This window comes from Stenella coeruleoalba (genome assembly GCF_951394435.1).
Source record: "Stenella coeruleoalba genome assembly, chromosome: 3".
NCBI classification, from domain to species: domain Eukaryota; kingdom Metazoa; phylum Chordata; class Mammalia; order Artiodactyla; family Delphinidae; genus Stenella; species Stenella coeruleoalba.
In genome coordinates, this window is record NC_137148.1 from 95,546,905 (window position 1) to 95,562,046 (window position 15,142).

The 15,142-nt window shown below is 38.4% G+C and overlaps 1 long non-coding RNA gene across 1 annotated transcript; it reads left to right on the plus strand.

Moving 5' to 3' along the window:
- Positions 1–362: 362 nt before the first annotated feature.
- On the plus strand, positions 363–14,280 carry LOC307183591. Its single transcript, XR_013827534.1, has 5 exons — positions 363–491; positions 1,441–1,646; positions 13,415–13,667; positions 13,839–13,870; positions 14,145–14,280. It is a non-coding gene; the product is annotated as an uncharacterized lncRNA (long non-coding RNA).
- The last annotated feature ends 862 nt before the right edge of the window (positions 14,281–15,142 follow it).

Consider the following 15,142-nt stretch of genomic DNA (forward strand, 5'->3'; position numbering starts at 1 on the left):
TTATAGGTATGTCCAGATACTGATCTTGTTAACTCTTTGAGCTGTTGTGCAAGGCCTGGAGTAGATGGAGCCCGCATCCTGTTAGCTCTGGCCACAAGCATTCTCCACCAGTAAGCTGTTAAAATATATTTTCTAGGTACTGATATAAAGAAGGTTGCGGAGCACAGAAATGTCTCATTTAAACCTTATGATAACACTGTAAGAGAACCATTTGTTTCAGATTTTACAGATGAAATATTTAAAGCTTTGAGAACTAAAAACCGACTGCACTAAAATCACAGGGTCATTCACAGAGCTGATGTTTGGACCATACTTTTCTTACATTGCAGCTTCTTAGGTATATTACATTGCAGACTGTGAAAAGTACTGTGGAGTCGTGCAAATAAAACACTATGGAAACCCAGAGAAATAGACATTGATTCTGGTCTAGTGTGATCAGGAAAGAATTTGTCATTTGAGCTGTACCTTCAAGAACGTATGGATTTCCAGAGGTAAAAATATGATGTTATCCTAGGTTTATATAATAAATAGTGATCTTATTTGGCTATAAAATAAAACATTAGAAGCTTACTATCCTGGATCCCTAGTAGAATCATTTGGAAAGCTTTCAAAATGTATTAATGCCAGAGCCCCACCATAAACAATCAAATCAGAGTAGTGGGATAGGACCCTCTGGGATGGTGTGGAAGGAAGCAGCAGGAAGTAAAACTGGTTTGGGGTTAGATTGCAGAGAATATAGAATGTGAAATTTACTTGATTTATTACTTAGGTAATGGCAGGCCAGGGACGGCTTTTTTAAGCAGGACAGTGATAAAGCAATCAACTTACAAACTCTGTCTAACTCCCTGCTGTCTTCTGTTTTGTTACTTATTTAGAAAATATCAAGAATCCCAGTGGAAGTGGTTTTAAATCCAGGAGCCTATCAGGATTCCCTGGGAAGGCTTTTCAATTACACCCTCTTTCTCTGGTTCTGGGACGATGCCAGAGTCTTGAGGATGCCTGGATAGTTCCACAAACTATATTGAAAGAAAACCCCTTCTCTGGCCTACCCCAATTTTAATATATCCAATTAGGGGACAGAGAATGTAAAGTTAGGGAACAGTCTACCATCCTCACTTCTGATGCCAATTTCAAATTTAGGGAGTCCCCAAAACCACCCTCCATTTTTTTTTTTTTTCACCCTCCATTTTGATAATTCACCAGAAGGACTCACAGGATTCACTGAACTCTGTTATGCTCCCAGTTCTGCTTTATTACAAGGAAGGATCAGAATCAGATGAGGGGAGAGATGCCTGAGGCCAAGTCCAGGAGGGTTCCAAAGGTGGACCTTCCAGTTGTCCTTTCCCAGTGGAGCTCCGAGGGAGGGGCATTCCCTCCTGTGGTCTCAGGAGGGTGGGACAAACACTTATTGATTTTATTTCTTTTCCTGTCTTCCTACAGCTTGGCCCTGATGTAACATAGTCTCAGGAAGTGCAGAGCAGTGTAAAAAAAAGCCCCCTTTTCTAATAAATGGATCCAAAAGGGGAGCTTCAGTGAACCAAAGAGAACTGAAGAGATCTCAAGAGAGGATGGATCTTGGGAAGGGGACTCTATAAAGTTGTTTATGAACTCCTGTGAACGCTGGGGATCACGTCTAACCTACACATGTGAGTATCTTACTCTAAACAGTAAACTGTAGATTTTGAAAACTGAATTATAAGATAGAACACTGCCCAGATCCCAGATTGGTCACTGGATAGCAGACAGAGGATAGATCTAAAGAGCTTTACAGAGGCTTTGAAAACGGAACTGACATTGGAACCACAAACACAGTGGAAGGCTGGTCATAACTTGAGACTGGAATCGAACCAGGTTGATTGTCTACTGAAGCAAAAACGTCAACATTTTCCATAGAATTTAAGTGAGACCTAGAGTCTTACAATATTCAAAATGTATAGGATACAATTCAGAATTACTTGGCACAGAGGTAGCCAGGAAAATCTCAACTCACATGGGAAAAGACAATCAATAGATGCCAAAGACAAGGTGACACATGTTGGAATTACCTGACATAGACTTTGAAGCAGCTATTATAAGAATGCTCCAACAAGTAAGGGTGAATACTCTCAAAAAGAAAGGAAATGTAGCAAGTCTAAGCAAGTAGAAGATACAAATAAGAACTGAATGAAAATTTTAGAATTGAAAAATATAATAACCAAAGTTGAAAACTTATCTGTTGGCATAAGAGCAGAATGGCAATAACAGAGAAATCAATGAACTTGAGGACAGATAAAATTACCCAATCAGAGTAACAGGGATAAATAGTATTAAAAACAGGAAAAGAAACAAAGTTTCACAGAACTGTGGTTGGAAAAATCATACTACCCAATTTTAAGACTTACTCTAAAGCTTCAGCATAAAGACAGCATGGTATTTATGAAGGACTAGGCCAGTGGAACAAAACAGGGAGTCTAGAAATAGACACACACACACAAATATAGCTAATTTGTTTTTGACAGAGGTGCCAAGCAAATCAATAGAGAAGGCATAGTCTCTTAGTGTTGGACCTCTGTCTGTAAAAAGAAAACCTTTGATCTAAATCTCTCATATTATTCAAAAATTAACACACAATGGATCTAACATCTAAATGTAAAATATAAAACTGTATGATGTTTAGAAGAAAACAGAAATCTTTATGACCTGGAGTTAGACAGAGTTCTTAGAGATGGTACCAAAAACAGATCCATAAAAGAAAAAAACCCATAAATTAAAATTTATCAAAACCCAAAACTTTAAGAGAATGAAAAGACAGGCTAGAGATAGGGAGGAAATACTTGCAAATCACATATCCAAATAGCTTGTATCAAGAGCATATCAAAAACTCTCAAAACTCAAAACAAACAATCCAATTGAAAAGTGGGTCTGAGACTTAAACAGACACATCACTTAAAGAGGAAATATGGGTGATAAATAAACAGGAAAAGATACCCAGTGTCATTAGCCATTGGAGAAGTGCAAATTAAAATCATGGCATACCTGTTACAATGACTAAAATTAAAAAAAAAAAAGATAATATCAAGTGTTGGTGAGAATGTAAAGTAACTAGAATCCAAAGTGGTACAGCCACTCTGGAAAACTGTTTGCCAGTTCCTTGTAAAGTTAAACATATACTTACCATATGACCCAGCAGTCCTATTCTTAGATAATTTTCCAAGTGAACTGTAAACGTATGTTCACATAAAATCCTGTACATGAATATTTACTGAAGCTCTGTTTATAATCACTAATAACTGGAAATAACCCACGTGTCCTTCAGTGGGTGACTGTATAAACACACCATGGTGCCTTCATATAATGGAACACTAAACATCTCAGCGGTAAAAAGGAAGAAACAGTTGATGCACACAAAACTAGGATGAATGTCAAAGGCATTTTGCTTGGTGAAAGAAGTCAATCTCAAAAGGTTACATACTCTATGATTCCATTTATATGACATTCTCAAAAGGACAACCCTATAGTGATAGGGAACAGAAGATATGTTCTGTAAACTGTAGTTTGTACATGCTTTCCCCACATAGATTGTCAGCTTCAGGGATGATTCGATGATTTCATTATCAGAGCTTATAATAGAAGCAGGGCATAGGTTTTCTTTTTTTATCTTCCAAAAATTGAATAAATGGAGAGAAACCCACAGGCTTCAGGAAAAATGGTCTTTCTCCACTGGGGTAGTACTGTCATTGTTGTCTTAGACCAGGGGTTAGCAACCAATAGCCCTCAGGCCAAATCCTGCATGCTTCCTGTCTTTGTAGAGCCCCAAAGTAGAATATTTTTTACATTTTAATGGTAGGTAAAAATCAAAACAAAAATATTTCATAGGACATGAAACGTCAAATTCAAAAGCAAATTCAAATTTCAGTGCACATGAATGAAATTCTGTTGGAACCTGGCCATGCTTGTTCATTTACGTATGGTCTGTGGCTGTTGAGTAATTGTGACAAAGACTGAACGGCACTCCCAAAGCCTAGAATATTCTTATGTGGCCCTTTATGGAAAAAGTCTGCCAACAATTGTTTTAGAATACTCCTTAGATAACATAAGTATTTTTATTTAATAGCAGAACCCTAAGTGGATTAAGATCTAGTTATACTTTGACTCCATGAATAACTTTTGACAATTTTTTCAGAAAAATAATTTTTCTTACATAAACAAGAATCTTAAAAAGATCCACAATATTTCAGATATTGTCCCTTTTTTCCCCCTTCAAGATCTGATATTTGATCAAGGAAAGAAAGTTCAAAAGTATCCCCTCACTGACACTAAAAGATGGGGAATCTATTATCTTTTTTATTATCTGTGGGCTGCTTATGGTATCTCTGTATTAGAGGTTAATTATAGCAGCCCATTCCTGGGTGATAGGTTGTGAAACTAGAAGTTATCAGAGATAAACATTGCAGGATCTGATTTACTTGTTCATGAGTATACCATAAAATCCTCAGTTAAATTACATTTTATGACTATAGCCTCCAAGTTTTTAAATACAGCCATTTGATTACTTCATCGTTGTAAAGGCTGACTTCCTTTTTCCTACGTGGCAGTGAGTAATTTATAACGTCTGTTAAGTGAACAGTATTTACCAAGTGCTATCAAACAAGATAAAGATATATTTCACTGTGTCTTTACAGCAGTGTAGATAGCTAGGGAAAATATATTCACTACTTATGACTGCACTCCATGACATTAGAGTTCTCTGAAGCAGTTTATGTCCTACCTCTATTTATTCCTTGCTGAGTGTGTTTTTGAAGACCACTTTGGACGTCTTCTTTGAAAGGAAAAAAATGATGCCTTTAAAATATGATTTTCTTTAAATGCAGCTTCAATGACCGTATTCCGTATGTTGGGAAATTTATGTGCCAATCACATGTGATATATTGAATCATGTCATGACTTCTGTTCACAAAGTTAAAGACTATATAAAATAATAACTTGTCTATTTGTGGTGGTTTCATATGTCAATGTAATAGTGGGTACAGAATGTATTGCAAAAATACAAAAATATCAGCTATATAGTTTCCCAAACATGTTCATGTACATTATCTCAGTTGATTATAATATGAATATAATCGCAATATGAAATATACAGGCAGATATAATCATCTTTATCCTACAAAGGAGGGAAATGAGATTCAAATAGGCTGAGCGACTTACCCAATGACACAGTTTATGAGTGGTGGATTGAGGATTAGAACAGAGATCTTCTAATTCCCAGTCCAGAGATTGTTCTGCTACAATATATTTGCTACCTTATTCCTTATTAAGAAAAATACTCTTTTGTCCTATAAATGGTAATGTTCTTTTTAAACCAGGGAATGACTTCTATATATATTAAAATTCAGAAGTGCAATCATTTTGCATAAGTGTTGCCCTTCACCCTATCCTACCAGATTTCTAGATCCCAGCTGTATAATGGAGTTGATTTATACGTAATTTCCTGCCTGAATTTGGTAGTGAAAATACTAAATGAAAGTGTTATATGGGTGTGGAAACATGTAACCCCCATTGTGGAGTTAGAACAAATTTCTTTGGGGGTTTATGTTCGTGCGGTGTGGTCAGGACTGTTTCTATATTGATCTTTTCTCTGCAGCACTAAACCTCAGACAGTAGGAACACCACTGAAGTTTTACGTAACACCAGAGGCAGGATCGGTCTTCACAACTGACTCATGCAGTTAACGTCATAGGATGTATTGAGGTGGCAGATTGTAATTTCTTACCCAACAGTCTGTAAATATTAGATAAGTGGGGGGCTGTGGCATGTATTACCTCAGAGCTATATTATATGAACAGTTTATTTTAAAACAACCAGTTGAGCTGTTGGTACATAAAACCAGCTACCCTTTTCCTTTACCATTCCCATGAGGCCAAATTTCTGATCCTGGGTATAAGTCAGCGCCTATGGCCAGGGTTGCCTATGGATAACATGTGTGTGTTTGGGAGAATCCTTGTACTCAAACTCCTCAAAATGTTTTTTTCCAATTCTCTGTCTGTTGGCTTCTGTATTAGTGATTTTTCTCACCCTTCTGTGATCCACCTTTCTCTGCCTTTTGGGACCTTGACTACTTCAGTGGATATACTCCTTTTTTAATAGAGTTTATCATATGCTTGTTGCACTGAGCCTTTATTGGTTTTGCAAAGGGAAAGAGAACTTTGTTTCCTTGAAATTCACCTTCTCTATTTTACCTTGCTAGATATATCTGGTTTCCACTTTGACCTTCACATTATTCTCTTCTTTAAAAAAAATTGTATGTATTTAAGACGCACAGCATGATTTAATATACATATACATAGTGAAATGATTACTACAGTCAAGCTAATTTACATATCTTCTCACACAATTGCCTTTTTTTTTTGGTGGTAAGTGCATCTGAAATCTATTCTCTTAGCGTATTTCCAGTGTTCAATACAGTATTAATTTAACTATAGTCATCATGCATGTAATTTAGTAGTTTTCCGGTAGCATCTGTAGGATTCTTTATGTATAGTATCATGTCATCTGCAAACAGTGACAGCTTTACTTCTTCTTTTCCGATTTGGATTTCTTTTATTTCCTTGTCTTCTCTGATTGCTGTGGCTAAAACTTCCAAAACTATGTTGAGTAAGAGTGGTAACAGTGGGCAACCTTGTCTTCTTCCTGATCTTAGTGGAAATGCTTTCAGTTTTTCACCATTGAGGATGATGTTGGCTGTGGGTTTGTCATATATGGCCTTTATTATGTTGAGGAAAGTTCCCTCTATGCCTACTTTCTGCAGGGTTTTTATCATAAATGGGTGTTGAATTTTGTCGAAAGCTTTCTCTGCATCTATTGAGATGATCATATGGTTTTTCTCCTTCAATTTGTTAATATGGTGTATCACGTTGATTGATTTGCGTATATTGAAGAATCCTTGCATTCCTGGAATAAACCCCACTTGATCATGGTGTATGATCTGTTTAATGTGCTGTTGGATTCTCTTTGCTAGTATTTTGTTGAGAATTTTTGCATCTATGTTCATCAGTGATATTGGCCTGTAGTTTTCTTTCTTTGTGACATCCTTGTCTGGTTTTGGTATCAGGGTGATGGTGGCCTTGTAGAATGAGTTTGGGAGTGTTCCTCCCTCTGCTATATTTTGGAAGGATAGGTGTTAGCTCTTCTCTAAATGTGTGATAGAATTCTCCTGTGAAGCCATCTGGTCCTGTGCTTTTGTTTGTTGGAAGATTTTTAATCACAGTTTCAATTTCAGTGCTTGTGACTGGTCTGTTCATATTTTCTATTTCTTCCTGATTCAGTCTTGGCAGGTTGTGCATTTCTAAGAATTTGTCCATTTCTTCCAGGTTGTCCATTTTATTGGCATAGATTTGGTTGTAGTAATCTCTCATGATCTTTTGTATTTCTGCAGTGTCAGTTGTTACTTCTCCTTTTTCATTTCTAATTCTATTGATTTGAGTCTTCCCCCTTTTTCTCTTGATGAGTCTGGCTAATGGTTTATCAATTTTGTTTATCTTCTCAAAGAACCAGCTTTCAGTTTTATTGATCTTTGCTATTGTTTCCTTCATTTCTTTTTCATTTATTTCTGATCTGATTTTTATGATTTCTTTCCTTCTGCTAACTTTGGGGTTTTTTTGTTCTTCTTCCTCTAATTGCGTTAGGTGTAAGGTTAGGTTATTTATTCGAGATGTTTCCTGTTTCTTAAGGTAGGATTGTATTGCTATAAACTTCCCTCTTAGAACTACTTTTGCTGCATCCCATAGATTTTGGGTCGTCGTGTCTGCATTGTCATTTGTTTCTAGGTATTTTTTGATTTCCTCTGTGATTTCTTCAGTGATCACTTCGTTATTAAGTAGTGTATTGTTTAGCCTCCATGTGTTCATATTTTTTACAGATCTTTTCCTGTAATTGATATCTAGTCTCACAGCGTTGTGGTCGGAAAAGATACTTGATACAATTTCAATTTTCTTAAATTTACCAAGGCTTGACTTGTGACCCAAGATATGATCTATCCTGGAGAATGTTTCATGTGTACTTGAGAAAAATGTGTATTCTGTTGTTTTTGGATGGAATGTCCTATTAATATCAATTAAGTCCATCTTGTTTAATGTATCATTTAAAGCTTGTGTTTCCTTATTTATTTTCATTTTGGATGATCTGTCCATGGGTGAAAGTTGGGTGTTAAAGTCCCCTACTATGAATGTGTTACTGTCGTTTTCCCCTTTTATGGCTGTTAGTATTTGCCTTATGTATTGAGGTGCTCCTATGTTGGGTGCATAAATATTTACAATTGTTATATCTTCTTCTTGGATTGATCCCTTGATCATTATGTAGTGTCCTTCTTTGTCTCTTCTAATAGTCTTTATTTTAAAGTCTATTTTGTCTGATATGAGAATTGCTACTCCAGCTTTCTTTTGGTTTCCATTTGCATGAAACATCTTTTTCCGTCCCCTTACTTTCAATCTGTATGTGTCTCTCGGTCTGAAGTGGGTCTCTTGTAGACAGCAAATATATGGGTCTTGTTTTTGTATCCATTCAGCCAAACTGTGTCTTTTGGTGGGAGCATTTAGTCCATATACATGTAAGGTAATTATCGATATGTATGTTCCTGTTCCCATTTTCTTAATTGTTTTGGGTTCGTTATTGTAGGTCTTTTCCTTCTCTTGTGTTTCTTGCCTAGAGAAGTTCCTTTAGCACTTGCTGTAGTGCTGGTTTGGTGGTGCTGAATTCTCTCAGCTTTTGCTTGTCTGTAAAGGTTTTAATTTCTCCATCAAATCTGAATGAGATCCTTGCTGGGTAGAGTAATCTTGGTTGCAGGTTTTTCTCCTTCATCACTCTAAATATGTCCTGCCAGTCCCTTCTGGCTTGCAGAGTTTCTGCTGAAAGATCAGTTGTTAACCTTATGGGGATTCCCTTGTGTGTTATTTGTTGTTTTTCCCTTGCTGCTTTTAATATGTTTTCTTTGTATTTAATTTTTGACAGTTTGATTAATATGTGTCTTGGCATATTTATCCTTGGATTTATCCTGTATGGGACTCTGTGTGCTTCCTGGACTTGATTAACTCTTTCCTTTCCCATATTAGGGAAGTTTTCAACTATAATCTCTTCAAATATTTTCTCAGTCCCTTTCTTTTTCTCTTCTTCTTCTAGAACCCCTATAATTCGAATGTTGGTGTGTTTAATGTAGTCCCAGAGGTCTCTGAGACTGTCCTCACTTCTTTTCATTCTTTTTTTGTTTATTCTGCTCTGCAGTAGTTATTTCCACTGTTTTATCTTCCAGGTCACTTATCCGTTCTTCTGCCTCAGTTATTCTGCTATTGACCCCATCTAGAGTATTTTTCATTTCATTTATTGTGTTGTTCATCGTTGTTTGTTTCATCTTTAGTTCTTCTAGGTCCTTGTTAAATGTTTCTTGCATTTTGTCTATTCTATTTCCAAGATTTTGGATCATCTTTACTATCATTATTCTGAATTCTTTTTCAGGTAGACTGCCTATTTCCTCTTCATTTGTTAGGTCTGGTGGGTTTTCACCTTGCTCCTTCATCTGCTGTGTGTTTTTCTGTCTTCTCATTTTGCTTATCTTACTGTGTTTGGGGGTCTCCATTTCGCAGGCTGCAGGTTCGTAGTTCCCATTGGTTTTGGTGTCTGTCCCCAGTGGCTAAGGTTGGTTCAGTGGGTTGTGTAGGCTTCCTGGTGAAGGGGACTAGTGCCTGTGTTCTGGTGGATGAGGCTGGATCTTGTCTTTCTGGTGGGCAGGTCCACGTCTGGTGGTGTGTTTTGGGGTGTCTGTGGACTTATTATGATTTTAGGCAGCCTCTCTGCTGATAGGTGGGGTTGTGTTCCTGTCTTGCTAATTGTTTGGAGTACGATATCCAGCACTGTAGCTTGCTAGTCATTGAGTGAAGCTGGGTGCTGGTGTTGAGATGGAGATCTCTGGGAGACTTTCGCCGTTTGATATTATGTGGAGCTGGGAGGTCTCTTGTGGACCAGTGTCCTGAAGTTGGCTCTCCTACCTCAGAGGCACAGTACTGACTCCTGGCTGCAGCACCAAGAGCCTTTCATCCACATGGCTCAGAATAAAAGGGAGAGAAAGTAGAAAGAAATAATTAGTAGACGTAGAAAGAAAGAAAGAAAGAAAGACAGGAGAGAGGGAGGGAGGAGGGAAGGAAGGAAGGAGGGAAGGAAGGAAAAAAAAGATAAAGTAAAATAAAATAAAGTAAGATAAAATATAATAAAGTTATTAAAATAAAAAAGTAATTATTAAGAGAGAGAAAAAAAAAAAGGACAGATAGAACCCTAGGACCAATGGTGGAAGCAAAGCTATACAGACAAAATCTCACACAGAACCATATACATACACACTCACAAAAAGAGGAAAAGGGGAAAAAATCATAAATCTTGCTCTCAAAGTCCACCTCCTCAATTTGGGATGATTCGTTGTCTAAAGGAGGGAAGGAAGGAAAGAAAGAACGAAGATAAAGTAAAATAAAATAAAGTTATTAAAATAAAAGTTAATTATTAAAAAAAATTTAAAAAAAAACGGACAGATAGAACCCTCGGACAAATGGTTGAAGCAAAGCTATACAGACAAAATATGACACAGAAGCATACACATACACACTCACAAAAAGAGGAAAGGGGAAAAAAATCATAAATCTTGCTCTCAAAGTCCATCTCCTTAATTTGGGATGATTCATTGTCTCTTCATGTATTCCGCAGATGCAGGGTACATCAAGTTGATTGTGGAGCTTTAAGCCACTGCTTGTGAGGCTGCTGGGAGAGATTTCCCTTTCTCTTCTTTGTTCTCACAGCTCCCAGGGGCTCAGCTTTGGATTTGGCCCCGCCTCTGCGTGTAGGTCGCCGGAGGGCGTCTGTTCTTCGCTCAGACAGGACGGGCTTAAAGGAGCCGCTGATGGGGGCTCTGGCTCACTCAGGCGGGAGGCGGGGGGCGGGGGGGGGGGGGAGGGAGGGGCACAGAGTGCGAGGCGAGCCTGCAGCAGCAGAGGCCGGCATGACGTTTCACCAGCCTGAGGCGTGCCATGCTTTCTCCCAGGGGAGTTGTCCCTGGATCCCGGGACCCTGACAGTGGCGGGCTGCACAGGCTCCCCGGAAGGAGGGTGTGGATAGTGACCTGTGCTCACACACAGGCTTCTTGGTGGAGGCAGCAGCAGCCTTAGCGTGTTATGCCCCTCTCTGGGGTCCGCGCTTTTAGCCGCGGCTCGCGCCGTCTCTGGAGCTCCTTTAAGCAGTGCTCTTAATCCCCTCTCCTCGCGCACCAGGAACCAAAGAGGGAAGAAGAAGTCTCTTGCCTCTTCGGCACGTCCAGACTTTTTCCCCGGACTCCCTCCTGGCCAGCCGTGGCGCACTAACCCCCGCCTGGCGTGTTCACACCGCCAGTCCTCTCCCTGCACTCCGACTGAAGCCCGAGCCTCAGCTCGCAGCCCCGCCTGCCTTGGTGGGGGAGCAGAGAAGCCTCTCGGGCTGGTGAATGCTGGTCAGCACCGATCCTCTGTGCGGGAATCTCGCCACTTTGCTCCCCGCACCCCTGTTGCTGTGCTCTCCTCCACGGCTCCGAAGCTTTCCCCCTCCGCCACCTGCAGTCTCCGCCCGTGAAGGGGCTTCCTAATGTGTGGAAACCTTTCCTCCTTCACAGCTCCCTCCCACTGGTGCAGGTCCTGTCCTTATCTTTTTGTCTCTGTTTATTTTTTCTTTTGCTCTACCCAGGTATGTGGGGGGTTTCCTTGCCTTTTGGGAGGTCTGAGGTCTTCTGTCAGCGTTCAGTCGGTGTTCTGTAGGAGTTGTTCCATGTGTAGATGTATTTCTGGTGTATCTGTGGGGAGGAAGGTGATCTCTGTGTTTTACTCTTCCGCCATCTTCCCAGAAGCCTCTTTCCTCAATGTTTTATAGTACTCCGTGTACAGATTTAACCTGCTTGGTTAAATTTATTTTAAATATTTTATTTTATGCTACTGTAAACGGGATTGTTTTCTTAATTTCTTTTTCAGATAGTACATTGTTAGTGTGTAGAAATGCAAATAAATTTCACACATTTATCTTGTATCCTGAAACTTTACTGAATTCATTTATTAGTTTCAACAGTTTTTTTTGTGTGTGTGTGGAATCTTTAGGGCTTTCTGTATATACGATCATGTCATCTGCAAACAGAGACAGTTTCACTTCTTCCTTTCCAATTTGGATGCCTTTTATTTCTTGTTCTTGCTTAATTGCTCTGGCTAGGACATCCAGTACTATGCTGAATAGAAGTGGTGAGAGTGGACATCCTTGTCTTATTCCTGATCTCAGAGGAAAAGCTTCTAGCTTTTCACAGTTGAGTATGATATTAGCAGTTGTTGGTTTGCCACATATGGTATTTATTTGTTGAGGTACATTCCTTCTGTACTTAATTTGTTGAGAGATTTTCTCATGAAAGAGTGTTGAATTTTGTCAAATGTTCTTTTTTGAATCTGTTGAGATGATCATATAATTTTTATACTTCATTTTGTTAACGTGTTGTATCACATTATTTATGTATGTTGAACCATTCTTGCATCCTGTGGTTAAATCTCACTTGGTCATGGTGTATGATTCTTTTAATGTGCTGTTGAATTAGTATTTTGTTGAGGAGTTTTGCGTCTGTGTTTATCAGGTATATTAGTCTGAAGTTTTCTTATAGTGTCCTTATGTGGATTTGGTATGCAAATGATACTGCCCTTGTAAAATGAGTTCGGTAGTGTTCCCTCCTCTTCAATTTTTGAGAGAGTTTGAGAAGGATTTGCATTAATTCATCTTTAAATGTTTGGTAAAATTTACCAGTGATGCCATCAGGTCCTGGGCTTTTATTTGTTGGGAATGTTTTGATTACTGATTCAGTCTCTTAGTCATTATTGGTCTGTTCAGATTTTCTATTTCTTCATAATTCAGTCTTGGTAGGTTTTATGTTTCTAGGAACTTACCCATTTGTTCTAGGTTATCCAACTTGTTGGTATATAAATGTTCATGGTAGTCTCTTATGATCCTTTGTATTTCTTTGATGTCAGTTGTAATGACTCCTCCTTATTTATACAGGCATACTTCATTTTATTGTACTTCACAGATATTGGTTTTATTTTGTTTTGCTTTTTTTACAAATTGAAGGTTTGTGGTAAACCTGCATCAAGCAAGTCTATTGTTGCCACTTTTTCAATAGCATCTGCTCACTTTGTATCCCTGTGTCACATTATGGTAATTCAAGCTATTTCACTGGTACTGTATTTGTTATGGTGATCTGTGTTCAGTGATCTTTGATGTTACTGTTGTCATTGTTTTGGGGTGCCACAAAGCATGTTTATATAAAATGATGAACTTAATAAATGTTGTGTGAGTTCTGACTGCCCCACTGACTTGGCTGTTCCCCAATTTCTCTCCCTCTCCTCAGACCTGTCTATTCCCTGAGACACAAGAATACTGAAGGCAGGCCAGTTAATGACCTTACAGTGGGCTCTAAGTGTTCTCGTGAAAGGCAGAGTCAATCGATGTGGCAAACTTTGTTGTCGTCTTACTTTAAGCTATTGCTGCCGCCCACCCCCACTCCCCACCTTCAGCAACCAGCACCCTGATCAGTCAGCAGCCATCCACATCGAGGCCAGACCCTCCACCAGCAACAAGATTACAGCTCGCTGAAGGCTCAGGTGATGGTTAGCATTTTTTAGCCATATAGTATTTTTTAATTAAGGTATATACATTGTTTTTTTAAGACATGATGCTATTGCACAGTTAATAGCCTACAGTATAGTGTAAAAATAACTTGTAAATGCAAAGGTTGTGTGACTCACTTTATTGCAATATGTGCTTTATTTCAGTGGTCTGGAACCTAACCTGCAGTATCTCTGAGGTATGCTTGTACTTTTATTTATTTGGATCTTCTCTCTTTTTTTCTTAGTTAGTCTAGCCCAAAGTCTGTCCATTTTGTTTATCTTTTCAAAAACTCTGTCTTATTTTCATTGATCTATTTTACTGCTTTTCTAGTCTCTATTTTATTTATTTCTTCTCTGATCATTCTTCCTTCCTTGTGCTAAATTTAGGTTTAGTTTGTTATTCTTTTTCTAGTTCCTTGAGGTGTAAAATTAGGTTATTTATTTAAGATATTTCTACTTTTCTTAGTATAGGTGTCTGTTGCTGTGAACTTCCACCTTAGAACTGCTTTTGCTGCATATCATCAGTTTTGGTAAGTTCTGTTTCCATTTTCATTAGTCTCCAGATATTTTTTTATTTCCTTTTGATTTCTGATTTCTTCTCTCACCCGTTGCTTGTTCAGGTGTGTTTGTTTAATTCCACATACTTGTGAATTTTCCAATTTCCCTTCTGTTATTGATTTCTAGTTTCATACCATTGTGGTGGTAAAAGATTCTTGACGTGATTTCCATCTTCTTAAATTTGTTAAGATTTGTTTTAGGGGCTAACACGTGATCTATCCTGGAGAATGTTCCATGTGCACTTAAAAAGAATGCATATTCTGTTGCTATTGGATGGAATGTTCTATATATGTCTATTAGTTCTATTTTACCTATAGTGTTGTTTAAGTCTACTGTTTTCTTATTGATTTTGGGTCTGGATGATCTATCCATTGTTGGAAGTGGAGTATTAAAGTCCTCTGCTATCACTGTGTTGCAATCTATTTTTCCCCTCTGTTCTATTAATATTTGCTTGATATCTTTAGTTGCTCTGATACATTACTCTTTTATTTAAATATATGTATTAAGTCTCTATCACATGCCAGAGATTATTTTAGGTTCTTGGGATGCATCAAAGAACAAAACAGAAAAATACAAATTTCTCTAGTGGAATTTATATACTAGTGGGGAGTGGGTTGGGTGGGGGATTTGGGAGAGAGAAAGACAATTAGTGCTGAAGAAAATTAGCAAGTACATTGTGTAGCATATTAAAATGAGGAGAGGGGATGGCTGTGCAGATATCGGGGGGATGAACACTCCAGGCAGAGGGTAGCAACATCCAATGTTGAGCTATTCCTGGCGTGTTTGAGAAATAGCAAGAAGGCCGGTGTAGTGGAGTGAGTAGGTGAAGAGGAGAGCAATAGGAGATGAGGCAGAGAGGTAAGGCGTGGGGTGGGGGAAAATCATGTATGGCTTACAGACCACTGTAAGCC